The sequence below is a fragment of the Pristiophorus japonicus genome, chromosome 4 (genome assembly GCF_044704955.1).
Source record: "Pristiophorus japonicus isolate sPriJap1 chromosome 4, sPriJap1.hap1, whole genome shotgun sequence".
NCBI lineage: Eukaryota > Metazoa > Chordata > Chondrichthyes > Pristiophoridae > Pristiophorus > Pristiophorus japonicus.
Window position 1 is genome coordinate 74155997 of NC_091980.1, and position 13158 is coordinate 74169154.

Here is a 13158-nt window from a genome sequence, read left to right on the forward strand (position 1 = left end):
TGGCCTTCATAGCGAGGGGATTTGAGTACAAGGGCAGGGAGGTGTTGCTACAATTGTACAGGGCCTTGGTGAGGCCACACCTGGAGTATTGTGTACAGTTTTGGTCTCCTAACCTGAGGAAGGACATTCTTGCTATTGAGGGAGTGCAGCGAAGGTTCACCAGACTGATTCCCGGGATGGCGGGACTGACATATCAAGAAAGACTGGATCAACTGGGCTTGTATTCACTGGAGTTCAGAAGAATGAGAGGGGACCTCATAGAAACTTTTAAAATTCTGACGGGGTTAGACAGGTTAGATGCAGGAAGAATGTTCCCAATGTTGGGGAAGTCCAGAACCAGGGGACACAGTCTAAGGATAAGGGGGAAGCCATTTAGGACCGAGATGAGGAGGAATTTCTTCACTCAGAGAGTGGTGAACCTGTGTAATTCTCTACCATAGAAAGTTGTTGAGGCCAATTCACTAAATATATTCAAAAAGGAGTTAGATGAAGTCCTTACTACTAGGGGAATCAAGGGGTATGGTGAGAAAGCAGGAATGGGGTACTGAAGTTGCATGTTCAGCCATGAACTCATTGAATGGCGGTGCAGGCTAGAAGGGCCGAATGGCCTACTCCTGCACCTATTTTCTATGTTTCTATCTATAGGCCCCTCTTGGCTAGAATATGTGGGCGACTCGAAGGTGGAGTAATGTTTTCATTTTTTTTCTTTTTTTACTTCCTTGCAGATTTCCCCTGAGGTGCTAACTCGTGACATGCCTATGATGACATGTAATGTTTTACAGCCTGTCTTCCAGTACCACCTCCGAGATGTGAGGCTAGATAGTAACTGTCAGCAGGCTATTAAACTGGTGGCATTCCATCCAAGCACGATCCTGCACACTATTTACACACACTCGTTCCCCAACAAAGGTCACTTGGGTAGTGATCAGGTGTGGGAAAAATAAAAACATAGAAAATAGGTGCAGGAGTAGGCCATTCGGCCCTTCGGCCCTTCGACCCTTCGAGCCTGCACCACCATTCAATATGATTATGGCTGATCATGCACTTCAATACCCCATTCCTGCTTTCTCTCCATACCCCTTGATCCCTTTAGCCATAAGGGCCACATCTAACTTCCTTTTGAATATATCAAATGAACTGGCCTCAACAACTTTGTGTGGTAGAGAATTCCACATGCTCACAACTCTGAGTGAAGAAGTTTCTCCTCACCTCGGTCCTAAATGGCTTACCCCTTATCCTTAGACTGTGATCCCTGGTTCTGGACTTCCCCAACATTGGGAACATTCTTCCTGCATCTAACCTGTCCAATCCTGTCAGAATTTTATATGTTTCTATGAGATCCCCTCTCATTCTTCTAAATTCCATTGAATACAAGCCTAGTCGATCCAGTCTTTCTTCATATGTCAGTCCTGTCATCTCGGTAATCAATCTGGTGAACCATCGCTACACTCCCTCAATAGCAAGAATATCCTTCCTTAGATTAGGAGACCAAAACTGTACACAATATTCAAGGTGTGGCCTCACCAAGGCCCTGTACAATTGTAATAAGACCTCCCTGCTCCGATACTCAAATCCTCTCACTATGAAGGCCAACATGCTATTTGCCTTCTTCACCGCCTGCTGTACCTGCATGCCAACTTTCAATGACTGATGTACCATGACACCCAGGTCTCGTTGCATCTCCCCTTTTACTAATCTGTCACCATTTAGATAATCTGCCTTCCTGTTTTTACCACCAAAGTGGATAACCTCACATTTATCTACATTATACCGCATCTGCCATGTATTTGCCCACTCACCTAACCTGTCCAAGTCACCTTGCAGCCTCTTAGCATCCTCCTCACAGCTCACACTGCCACCCAGTTTAGTGTAATCTGCAAGCTTGGAGATATTACATTCAATTCTTTCGTCTAAATCATTAATGTATATTGTAAATAGCTGGGGTCCCAGCACTGAACCTTGCGGTACCCCACTAGTCACTGCCTGCCATTCTGAAAAGGACCCATTTATTCCTAATCTTTGCTTCCTGTCTGCCAACCAGTTCTCTATCCACGTCAGTACATTACCCCCAATACCATGTGCTTTAATTTTGCACACTAATCTCTTGTGTGGGACCTTGTCAAAAGCCTTTTGAAAATCTAAATACAGCACGTCCACTGGCTCCCCCTTGTCTACTCTACTAGTTACATCCTCAAAATATTCTAGAAGATTTGTCATGCGTTATTTCCCTTTCATAAATCCATGCTGACTTGGACCGATCCTGTCACTGCTTTCCAAATGTGCTGTTATTACATCTTTAATAATTGATTCCAACATTTTTCCCACCGCTGATGTCAGGCTGACCAGTCTATAATTCCTTGTTTTCTCTCTCCCTCCTTTTTTAAAAAGTAGGGTTACATTAGCTACCCTCCAGTCCATAGGAACTGATCCAGAGTCTATAGAATGTTGGAAAATGATCACCAATGCATCCACTATTTCTAGGGCCACTTCCTTAAGTATTCTGGGATGCAGACTATCAGGGCCTGGGGATTTATCAGCCTTCAATCCCATCAATTTTCCTAACACAATTTGCTGACTAATAAGGATTTCCTTCAGTTCTTCCTTCTCACTAGACCCTCGGTCCCCTAATATTTCCGGAAGGTTATTTGTGCCTTCCTTAGTGAAGACCGAAGCAAAGTATTTGTTTAATTGGTCTGCCATTTCTTTGTTCCCCATTATGAATTCGCCTGATTCTGACTGTAGGGGACCCACATTTGTCTTCACTAATCTTTTTCTCTTCACGTATCTCTGTAGAAACTTTTGCAGTCAGTTTTTATGTTCCCTGCAAGCTTCCTCTCATATTCTATTTCCCCCCTCCTAATTAAACCCTTTGTCCTCCTCTGCTGAATTCTAAATTTCTCCCAGTCCTCAGGTTTACTTTATATGCCTCTTCCTTGGATTTAACACTATCCCTAATTTCCCTCGTAAGCCATGGAATTCTGGATGACATTCCCCCCCCCAAAAAAAAAATTCTCTAGCTAAGGGTTTCTGGGGCCATTAGGCTGAGATACACAAACTTAGCACAGGCTAGATAGTAAACCTGGGACTGACCTGGTCTGCTGGATTGAATTCTGCCATGTTAGTATGGTTGCAAGTTGCACTAATGGGTGTGCTTAGCAGAAATTTTTGAATGTAATAAAGTAATGGTATCAGTGAACTGCAGGACAGTGATCCATTTTCAGGGTTTAAATATCCATAAGAATGCAAGCTTTACTCATGACCTCTGATCCCATTTGGAGGTGCTTTAGGTGCTATTGTTTTAGTATGCATGGAGGTTCCTTGTTTAGTGATTTTCAATTATTTATATGTGGTTAATCAATATATTGTCTAGAAAACAATGATGCCCGCAAAGTGGTTGTGAAACATTCTTTAGATGCTGGACTCCGATTTCTTGGTTGTTGAGTGAGTGGGTTGATGTTGACAGGAGCCAGCTGTAATTCTTTGTTGAAGAGAGACTGGTGTATGTTCCACTTGCTGACCTCCTGTCACCCGGCATACTTCCTTCAGCTTCTCAAAATGTGGTGTGTGAATACCAGATTAGGGCTCGTGCTCTCTCCTTGATGGAGATCATCAGAGGTCACCTGAGCTAGTCATTGCAACAAAAGTGTTTTGAAATGCTTGCCTCCTGGTTTTATGAATGAAGTGTTGCTTTTGAGTTTCTTCTAGCAGCAAGCCTAGGCCTGAGTATTGAAGCTTCAGTGCATGGTGTGATTTGAGAAGCATTTTTTTTCTTAAATTTTAAGAAAATTTAGTGTGATATTTTAACCTTGCATATTGAGGCTATGCAGCCAGAGCTGTCCAGCTCTGTTTGGGGTTTTCATAAATTGCTTTCCCTCCCCCTCCTCAGAGAACAGTACTTTAGTAACCTATTGATTTGGTTCGGATATGCACGGTTATCTTAATGCATTGCATGATGTTGCATTTGAAAATCGATATTTGGGGATCTTGGTCTTTTGCTAGAGCGGCATATCTTTGAGGATGGGATTCAACTCCTTCCTTTCTGTTCTCTGCCTCCCCAGCATTCCACTGCTGCACATTATTTACTGTGAGTTGCTTCCTTTTGTTGCATTCCCAGAAAAGATGAGAGGCCGAATGTGGCCACTTTAACATGACAATAACATGAATCGCTCCTGATTCTTAGAAAGGTTATCCAACGAGTAGCTTGAGTCACACACAATGGGGAAAACCCTAGGTTTCATCCGCTGCCTTTGTTGGTTTTAATCAATCTCTGCTACAGCGATAATGGGGCTGCCACATTTGGCTTCAGCACCCCCTGAGTTAGGGAGGGGAAAATTAGCTTGTGTTCACTCTGCTGATCCTTATCCAGAGACCCCTCCTGGACCTGCACATGGACATTGGGCTCAGCTGTGGTGCTTCCCACACACAATCTATTGGCCTTCACTGTTTAGGCTCACACGTCAATAATTGCTATTTGAGCAAGTCACCAGAGGTCGACTGCTAGCCCTGGATCTCTACCCCAGCAAAGTGTTAGTGTTTGGGAGGGAAGGAAGAAAATGAACAAAGAAAAAAACCCAAATTTGACCTTTCTAGCTGCACTGAGCCCTTGCGACCAATACCCGGCTCATCCTCTGACTCTCCATCATGTAACTGGTGATTTGGTGAAACAGAGCTTTAAAACTGTTAACTGTCTGCACTTGAACTAAAAGGCCGAGAGCAAAGTGTCTTTTTATCGAGCAAATATTGTACATCATTGACCTTGTTCTGTTAGGAACTTGTCTCACGTGGAACTTGTCTCTCGCTATTTTGCAACTTTTTGCAATTGTATCAGGAAAGTTTTAATCGTAAAAAGCTGCAAAGAACACAGAAGCAAAAGGTTGATGAATTTCTCCTATTCAACAATGCATGTGATTTCCCATTTGAGAGGCCTAGCAGGTGCCTGACTTCTGCTCCGTCTCTAACGACATGACTGAGATGGGGAATTATGGATGGACCGAGATCCTGCTGTTAATGTTGGAACGCCAGTGACTGCACCATCAGCAATATCAATCTGCAAATTTTGCTATCTATGTGCTGGGCCATGCAGAACCTGAGGTCTGGTGTGTGTGGGAAAAACAATTGGACTCCTTATCCTCAAACTTGTCTTGGTCTGTTTCGGTCTCTTTATTTTGTCTTGTCTTTCACTAGCCCTGACTTATGCTTTCTTTCTCCTTTTTTCTCTAAACTTTTGTGCTGTGGGTAATCTGCTACCTTGGTTAATAAGAAATTTCCGGCTGGTGCTGGCTCTCTCTGAAGTGGCCAGGATTAGAGGAAGTAACTCTGCTGAGCGAAGGGCTGTTATTAATCAGGACATCTGTTTCCAATCGTTAAACCTATATCTCATCAACAAAATCTACTCTCGCCTAGAAATGAGAGATCAGCAGCTTCTCTGGGCACGGGATTGATCTCCTCGTCTGCAGGGAGAGCCATAAATTGCTGCTTTTATTTGTTTTTTTTCTCCCGCTGTGCGAGAATTTAGAAGGATCGATATATTGGAGGATTGATCACCATCTGAATTGTACAGCTTGTACTGAGTTTTACTTCTGATTGCAGCATGTAACCTGTATTAAAGTGAGACGGGTGCAATGCTGGTCCTCTCCAGGGAAGGAGGAATCCAGGGGCGGTTGTATGTTTGTGTGTGTGTGTGTGTGTGTGTGGGGGGGGGGGGGACGGGGAAAGAGTGTGGGGAGGGTGGTAGTAATTGTAGCCAAAAACCTGTCTTTAGGATGAACAGAGCCCTCCCCACCTGGTAACGATCATTCAATGCCTCTGATGTCCTTTCCCCAGTGAAAGGAAGCTGGATCAGTAATTGTGGGCAAAAGGTAAGGGGATTGAATATATATCTAAAGAGTAACTGCAGCAGTTGTTTATATCTAGATTGACATCTTTAATCTTGATACACAAAATCAGTCTTCAGAATGCAGTCTTTGTTTTTACCCTAGGGTAGACATTACCACATCAGGTTTAGTCTGGATTAGGTTAAGAATAAATTCCATTTATGTGGTCCCACAGCTTGCCTTTTATTCCAATTCACAACTCCCCTCCCCTCCTTTTCAACTTCATCATTGTGACATTTCTATTTCCTAACCAGCCAATCTAGGAGCAGGTTTGAGGTGTGGTCCTGTATGCAAACTTGTTTTGATTCAGGATCCTTCCAGCTGGGCTGAGTTTGAATCCACCAGCCCAATGTGCAACCAGCTTTGTCAAACAGTTGGGGATACAGTATTGTCTCATTAGAGAGCTTGATATTAACTGAAGAGATTTATGGTAGCTGCTCTTTCACTATTGGTAAGTTGAAACTGCATATCTTTATCCTGCCTCTTGCCAAAAGTGCTGTAATACAGTTCCATGGGCATTGCCAAATGCCAGCTTTTCATGTGTGTGCTTTTCTGAACAGCAAGTGTTGAGGGGTCAGTTTGACCTTGGGTTCAATTGTATCAGAGCCCAGCCCTCTACTGTGGTGTGTTTCCATCAACTGAGCTTGGTCGATGTTTGGGAATGGGAACCTTAGCACCCACTCCCGCACACCCAGATAACAGTTCCAGCTGGTGGACAGCAAGCCAGCTGTGACCTTGCAACATACTTGGAGTTTAAACAGTACCGTCTTCATCTGGAGGCTTCTGTTGGCGCATTACATTGCATTGTCCTGATGAAGATCTCCTAGTCTTTAAAAGAGGATGCCATTTCACATCCCTCGGAATTTCTAATGGTGCTCCTTCAAAAGCTCCAAGGCTATCATCTAAGGCTATTGCGCAAAGCTGTGTTTATGTGAAACTCTTATCTGAAGAGCCAAAATAGTTTTAGATAAGGCTGTTGCAAAATCCGAGAGCGTTGACACTTTCCCACTTCCAGGCATTCTTGTCCACAGCTGGCTGACTGTTGCAGAAGGAAAACACGCACACTGCTTCTAGCAGCAAGTATTAACTTGAAAATTTCAACACTCGAAGCAGATTTTATTTATAAATAGCCCTGTAAAGGGAGTCATACTGGACACTGAAGTAGGGACCATAAGACAAGAAACTGATTTCTCTTGCCTTAAGACTATTGCCTGTTGAGGCACTCGGTGAACTCACAAGGTAATAGTTTGTCTAACCCTTCAGCAATTGTACACAATCCAATTCTCTGATGCCAAGATTGCCTGAATCCCATGTAAAGACATCCAATTGCAAGCTGCCATGTGTATGATGTGTCAGTGCCAATTGTTTTTTTTAAATAATGCTGTGTGGTAGTGCTGCATTTCCTAGGAGAGAATGGCAGTTTTATTTTGTTCTCTGGATGTAGGTGATGGCAAGGTTGCTTTTATTGTCCATCCCTACTTGCCTTGATAAGGTGGTGGTGAGCCGCCTTGAACCGCTGTGGTCCTTCTGATGACGTTAGGTAGGATTGAGTGCAGCTTGTCTGGCAACCATCAACTTGATCCAGACATGGGCACGACACGAGATGAGATGTGGAACTGAGTAGTTCCCTCCATCATAAAATCAGAAGTGGAGATGTTTGCTGATGGCTGCAGTGTTCAGTTCCATTTGAAACTCCTCAGATAATGGAGCAGTCCATGCCCGCATACAGCAAGACCTGGGCAACATTCAGGCTTGGGCTAATAAGTGGCAAGTAACATTCGCGCCACACAAGTGCCAGGCAATGACTATCTCCAACAAGTGAGAGTCTAACCACCGCCCCTTACATTCAATGGCATTACCATCGCCGTATCCCCTACCATCAACATCCTGGGGGTTACCATTGACCAGAAACTTAACTGGACCAGCCACATAAATACAGTAACAATAGGAGCAGGTCAGAGGCTGGGTATTCTGTGGCGAGTGCCTCACCTCCTGACTCTCCAAAACCTTTCCACCATCTACAAGGCACAAGTCAGGAGTGTGATGGAAAACTCTCCACTTGCCTGGATGAGTGCACTCAAGAAACTCAACACGTTCCAGGATAACTGCTTGATTGGCAGCCCATCCACCACCTTAAACATCCACTCCCTCCACCACCGACGTACCGTGGCTGCAGTGTGTACCATCTACAAGAAGCACTGCAGCTACTCGCCGAGGCTTCTTCCACAGCATCTCCCAAACCCGCAACTTCTACCATCTAGAACGATAAGGGCAGCAAGCACATGGGAACACCACCACCTCCACGTTCCCCTCCAAGTCGCACACCATCCTGATTTGGAAGCATATCGCGTTCCTTCATCGTCGCAGGGTCAAAATCCTGGAACTCCCTCCCTAACAGCACTGTGGGAGTACCATCACCACACGGACTGCAGCGGTTCAAGAAGGTGGCTCACCACCATCTTCTCAAGGGCAATTAGCGATGGACAATTAATGCTGGCCTTGCCAGTGAGGTCAACATCCTGAACGAAAACAAAAAAGTTCTTATGGAACAGGAACTGAACTTTGGTAAATAGGTGTTGCAGGCTGGCACAATTGATGACTCCTCGATCACATTGATTTGTGGGGAAACTAATAGGGTGGTAATTGGCAGAGTTGGATTTGTCATGTCCTGTAGCTAGGACATATTTGGGCAATCTTCCACATTGTTGGGCAGATGCCAGTGGGAAGAGCTGTGTGGAAACCGCTTGTATGGTGCACAAGGTTGAGCAGTACAACTGGGATGTTGTCGAGGCCTATAGCCTTTGCTCTTGAGGTTAACCAAATTGGCTGCAGACTGGGGATCTCGGGAGGAGGCTGTGTACATTCAGCACTTTAGGTTGAAGATGCCCCTTCTTGTGCTCCATATTTCAGTGTGTTTTTTTGCACGTGGGGTTGGGATGTGGTGGGTTAGGGTGTCGATTCAGTGTAGCAGCACAAACTAGGGCCTAATTTTTATGCATCTGGCTCATTCTTCAAAGAATGAATCGTGCTTCAATGAAGGATATATGTATTCTCAGCCAGGGTATTGTAGGTTCACCAGATCACTGATGCCATCTTTAGAAGAACTGGAAAACTCATCCATTTTGGGATGATGGCATGAAAAGCTGTTTGAAGCACCCTGAAAGCCATTTTTGGGGGTCATTACCTTTTTGAGATTTGATTTCATTTGTAGTCTGCAATTTTTGGACCACCTATCAACATTGTGCCCATGAGTCTTGACACACTGCTCCCTTCATCTTTTTGCCCAATCTCCTACAGTGGCACATTAAGTCTGTGAGCAGAAGTACTGGTATATAAATAGAAAGTTCAGACTTGTGACCTTGTGCATACCAGAATTCAATAACCTCACTCACTTTTGGCAAGTCCCTTTTCATGAGGGAGATGTGCACTCTTGCTGTGGAGATATTGTAGATGGCCTAAGGTTTGACTTCAAATCTGACTGCAGAGAAAGTACTTTGCAATCTGCCTCTTTGAGAAACCATTTTAATTAGAGCTACTACATCTGGCAGAAGGTGAATTGTGAGTCCTACTTGGCCTAATAACAGATCTGTGGCAGTGAGCTATGTGGCTGTCGGGTAGTTCATTAGCATGATGGATTGCAGGTGGCATTTGGCATGAATTCGAGGACTGGTGCTAAGTTTCCTTATGTTTAAATTTTGTGTTTTAATTTTATTTAAAAAAGATACTTGTTGAAATATAGAATGGCTGAATTAAATCGACATGAGTAACAGAAACGACTCTAAGTCACTGCACAAAAACAAATTATTTTGTGGCTCGACCTTTATTCTCCATGGCTACTTGATGATTTGTTGCATATGGATATCCGGGATCCTTTTTGTTTGAAACTTGGAGTTGCATCAATAATTTTGAGATTTCTTGGAGAATACCTGCAATACAAAGTGACGCTAACTTTTGATTTTTAATACGTGTTTCAAGAGTGTTGAAAATATCCCATGGTATAATTACAGTAAACTGTCAAAGGACTGAAGTTGTGACCTGAACAGTCCCTTCTGAAAGTAAAGATTCAGGGACCGAAATTGCCCACCGCCTAAAACGAGGCGCACCTACTGTTTTCAATGTGTTCTGGCCACCTCAATGCATGGGGCGGCCTAACTCTCGAAATTCTGGAGCGGGGCGGAAGTGGGGGTGGGACGGAGTAGCCGTCACTAGCAGTGGGGGTGAGACAGAGTGGCAATCACTAACGGGGGCGGGGGGGGGGGGGTAAGTGGGGGTGGGACGGAGTAGCCGTCACTAGCAGTGGGGGTGGGACAGAGTGGCAATCACTAACGGGTGGGGGTGGGACGGAGTAGCCGTCACTAGCAGTGGGGGTGGGACAGAGTGGCAATCACTAACGGGGGCGGGGGGTGGGGGGTAAGTGGGGGTGGGACGGAGTTGTCGACACTGCAAGGCATCATCGCGCTGGCGCATCAAAACATCTCTCTCCTACAGAAAGGGGACTGTCACTGTGAACTCTGCAGCCACTTTAGTGGCAAACACTGGGCCACCAGGGAGGGTTTTGGCCGGGCCAGCGGCCTAGAACCTAAGAAGGGGTGCCAGGCTGCCTGTTGGCGGCCCGGCCGAACCCGCAGCCATAATTGTAAGCTCGACCTGACAGTCGGTCGACAAAAAAAATAAAATGGCATTGCCGGCAGTGGCACCTCCCCTTTTAAGGGCGGCTGTGCCGCCAAGCCACAGTGTACCGACAGCGAAAGCTGTCAGTAGCACCGACCGGCTGCGGGGCCACTCCCGCGGGGCAATTCCGGGAAAAGGACAATTTCCCAAGGGGCAATTTTGAGAAGGGGGTAGGCGAGTTCACGCCGCGGCAGGAAAGCGGGCGCAGCGGTCTCCTACAACACTCCAAACCTGAGGAAGGGCAATTTTCAAAATGGCGGCCCCTCTTCGAAGACTCGGCGGCCATTCCACACCAGCCCATGGCCGCCGATTTCCGGTGGCCAGAGGCCTTGTAGAAAGGGGCAATTTCGGCCCCTGAGTATTTTTTAAATGAGCTTTTTTGTAAAGTCCAGTGTGGATTAGGTCATGCAGAGGTGTCACCACGATCTGGTTGGCCTGAGAGACAGAGACCACTGATTAAATGATGGATCAATTGGAAAAGCAGAGAATTTTAACTCTCCTGGTTACTGAACACTTGCAGAAAAGTTGTGTGGCTGACGATAACTAAAGACTGAACTGAAGGATTAATATCATGTGTGCTTCATAGGAAGGTGAGTAGTAATGCTGGAAAGTAGAAAACCCCAAATAACAAGTGTTGGCTTGGCTCAGTGGTAGCACTCATACCTCCAGGTCAGAAGGCTGTTGGTTTGAACCCCAGTACAGGGCCTGACCTGTGCATATGAATTTAGGCTGATGCTTCAGTGCAGTAGTGAGGGAGTATCACATTGTCAGAGGTATAGGCTTCTCAATCTTCCTCGCTGCCATGCTCTACCTCACAGTTGACAAGCTTCCTGCTGGAGTGGACCTAAACTACAGAACCAGTGGGAACCTGTTCAACCTTCGCCGTCTCCAGGCCAGATCCAGGACCACCCCAACCTCTGTCGTCGAGCTACAGTACGCGGACGTTGCCTGCGTCTGCGCACACACAGAGGCTGAACTCCAGGACATAGTCGACGTATTTACTGAGGTGTACGAAAGCATAGGCCTTGCGCTAAACATCAGTAAGACAAAGGTCCTCCACCAGTCTGTCCTCACCGCACAGCACTGCCCCCCAGTCATCAAGATCCACGGCGTGGCCCTGGACAAGTGGACTACTTCCCTTATCTCGGGAGCCTCCTATCAACAAAAGCAGGCATTGATGACGAGATCCAACACCGCCTCCAGTGCGCCAGTGCAGCCTTCGGCTGCCTGAGGAAAAGAGTGTTTGAAGACCAGGCCCTCAAAACTGTTACCAAGCTCGTGGTCTATAGGGCTGTAGTAATATCAGCCCTCCTCTATGGCTCAGAAACATGGACCATGTACAGCAGACACCTCAAGTCGCTGGAGAAATACCACCAACGATGTCTCCGCAAGGTCCTACAAATCCCCTGGGAGGACAGACGCACCAACATTCGCATCCTCGTCCAGGCCAACATCCTCAGCATTGAAGCACTGACCACACTTGATCAGCTCCGCTGGGTAGGCCACATCATTTGCATGCTAGACACGAGACTCCCAAAGCAAGCGCTCTACTCGGAACTCCTTCATGGCAAACGAGCCAAAGATGGGCAGCGGAAACATTACAAGGACACACTCAAAGCCTCCCTGATAAAGTGCGACATTCCTACTGACATCTGGGAGTCCCTGGCCAAAGACTGCCCTAAGTGGAGGAAGTGCATCCGGGAGGGCGTTGAGCTCCTCGAGTCTCGTTGCTAAAAGCATGCAGAAATCAAGTGCAGGCAGCGGAAAGAACGTGCAGCAAACCAGTCCCACCCACCCCTTCCCTCAACGACTATCTGTCCCACCTGTGACAGAGACTGTGGTTCTCATATTGAACTGTTCAGCCACCTAAGAACTCGTGTTAAGAGTGGAAGCAAGTCTTCCTCGATTCCGCAGGACTGCCTATGATGATGATGAGTCTTCTGGAGAAAACTGAGGTCTCGCCTTGGATGGATGTCACTTTTCTGAAAAGCAAGGGAGTTGTCCCTGTGCCCTGGCCAAAATATAGCTCTCCACCATCAGCAGCAAAACAGAGTAACTGTTTGTACAACATTGTGTGCCGATTGGCTTCCATGTTTATTTACATAACAGTGATTACACTTCAAAAGTGAATCACTTTAGAATGCTTTGAGTACATGAAAGGCATTATATAAATGCAAGTAATTTACTTTTAAATGGTTATGGATACAGTCAAACTAATCTCCAAATTATGTGTTCTTCTCTGGGAGTGACTGGAATCTGTGGTTGTTATTATCCATGGTTTGGGGGCAAAGAATGTAAAGGGGCAGAGATAGCCGAGGAGAAGGGCTACTTAGGACTATGTGGCCAGATCAGAAAGTAGGGGGATTCGGGGTGTTAAATTGGGGAATCTATTCAAACTTTCCTGTTCCATATTAAATTTGAAAAGTCATCCTGGGATTACTGTACAGTTCACCTACATGGATTTTTAAAAAACTTGCATTTATAAATACAGTATTAAATAAAATGTGCTTGAGACAACATCAATATTACACCAACTTCTAAAATATCAATTCGATGATGAGGGGGGGAAAAAAAAAACTGAAAATGCTGGAATTATACAGCAGGGCCATCAGCA

The 13158-nt window shown here is 45.7% G+C and overlaps 1 protein-coding gene across 2 annotated transcripts in view; it reads left to right on the forward strand.

Moving 5' to 3' along the window:
* n4bp3 (NEDD4 binding protein 3) overlaps nucleotides 1-13158 on the forward strand; it is a 142671-nt gene that overhangs the window by 75153 nt on the left and 54360 nt on the right. The window contains exon 1 of one of the 2 annotated variants that reach the window (XM_070878355.1): nucleotides 6290-6324. The exons of the other annotated variant lie outside the window; for it this stretch is intronic. The gene's annotated coding sequence lies outside the window, so the exon portion shown is untranslated. Of the gene's footprint in view, nucleotides 1-6289; nucleotides 6325-13158 lie in introns of those variants that run through there. 2 annotated transcript variants of the gene reach the window in all.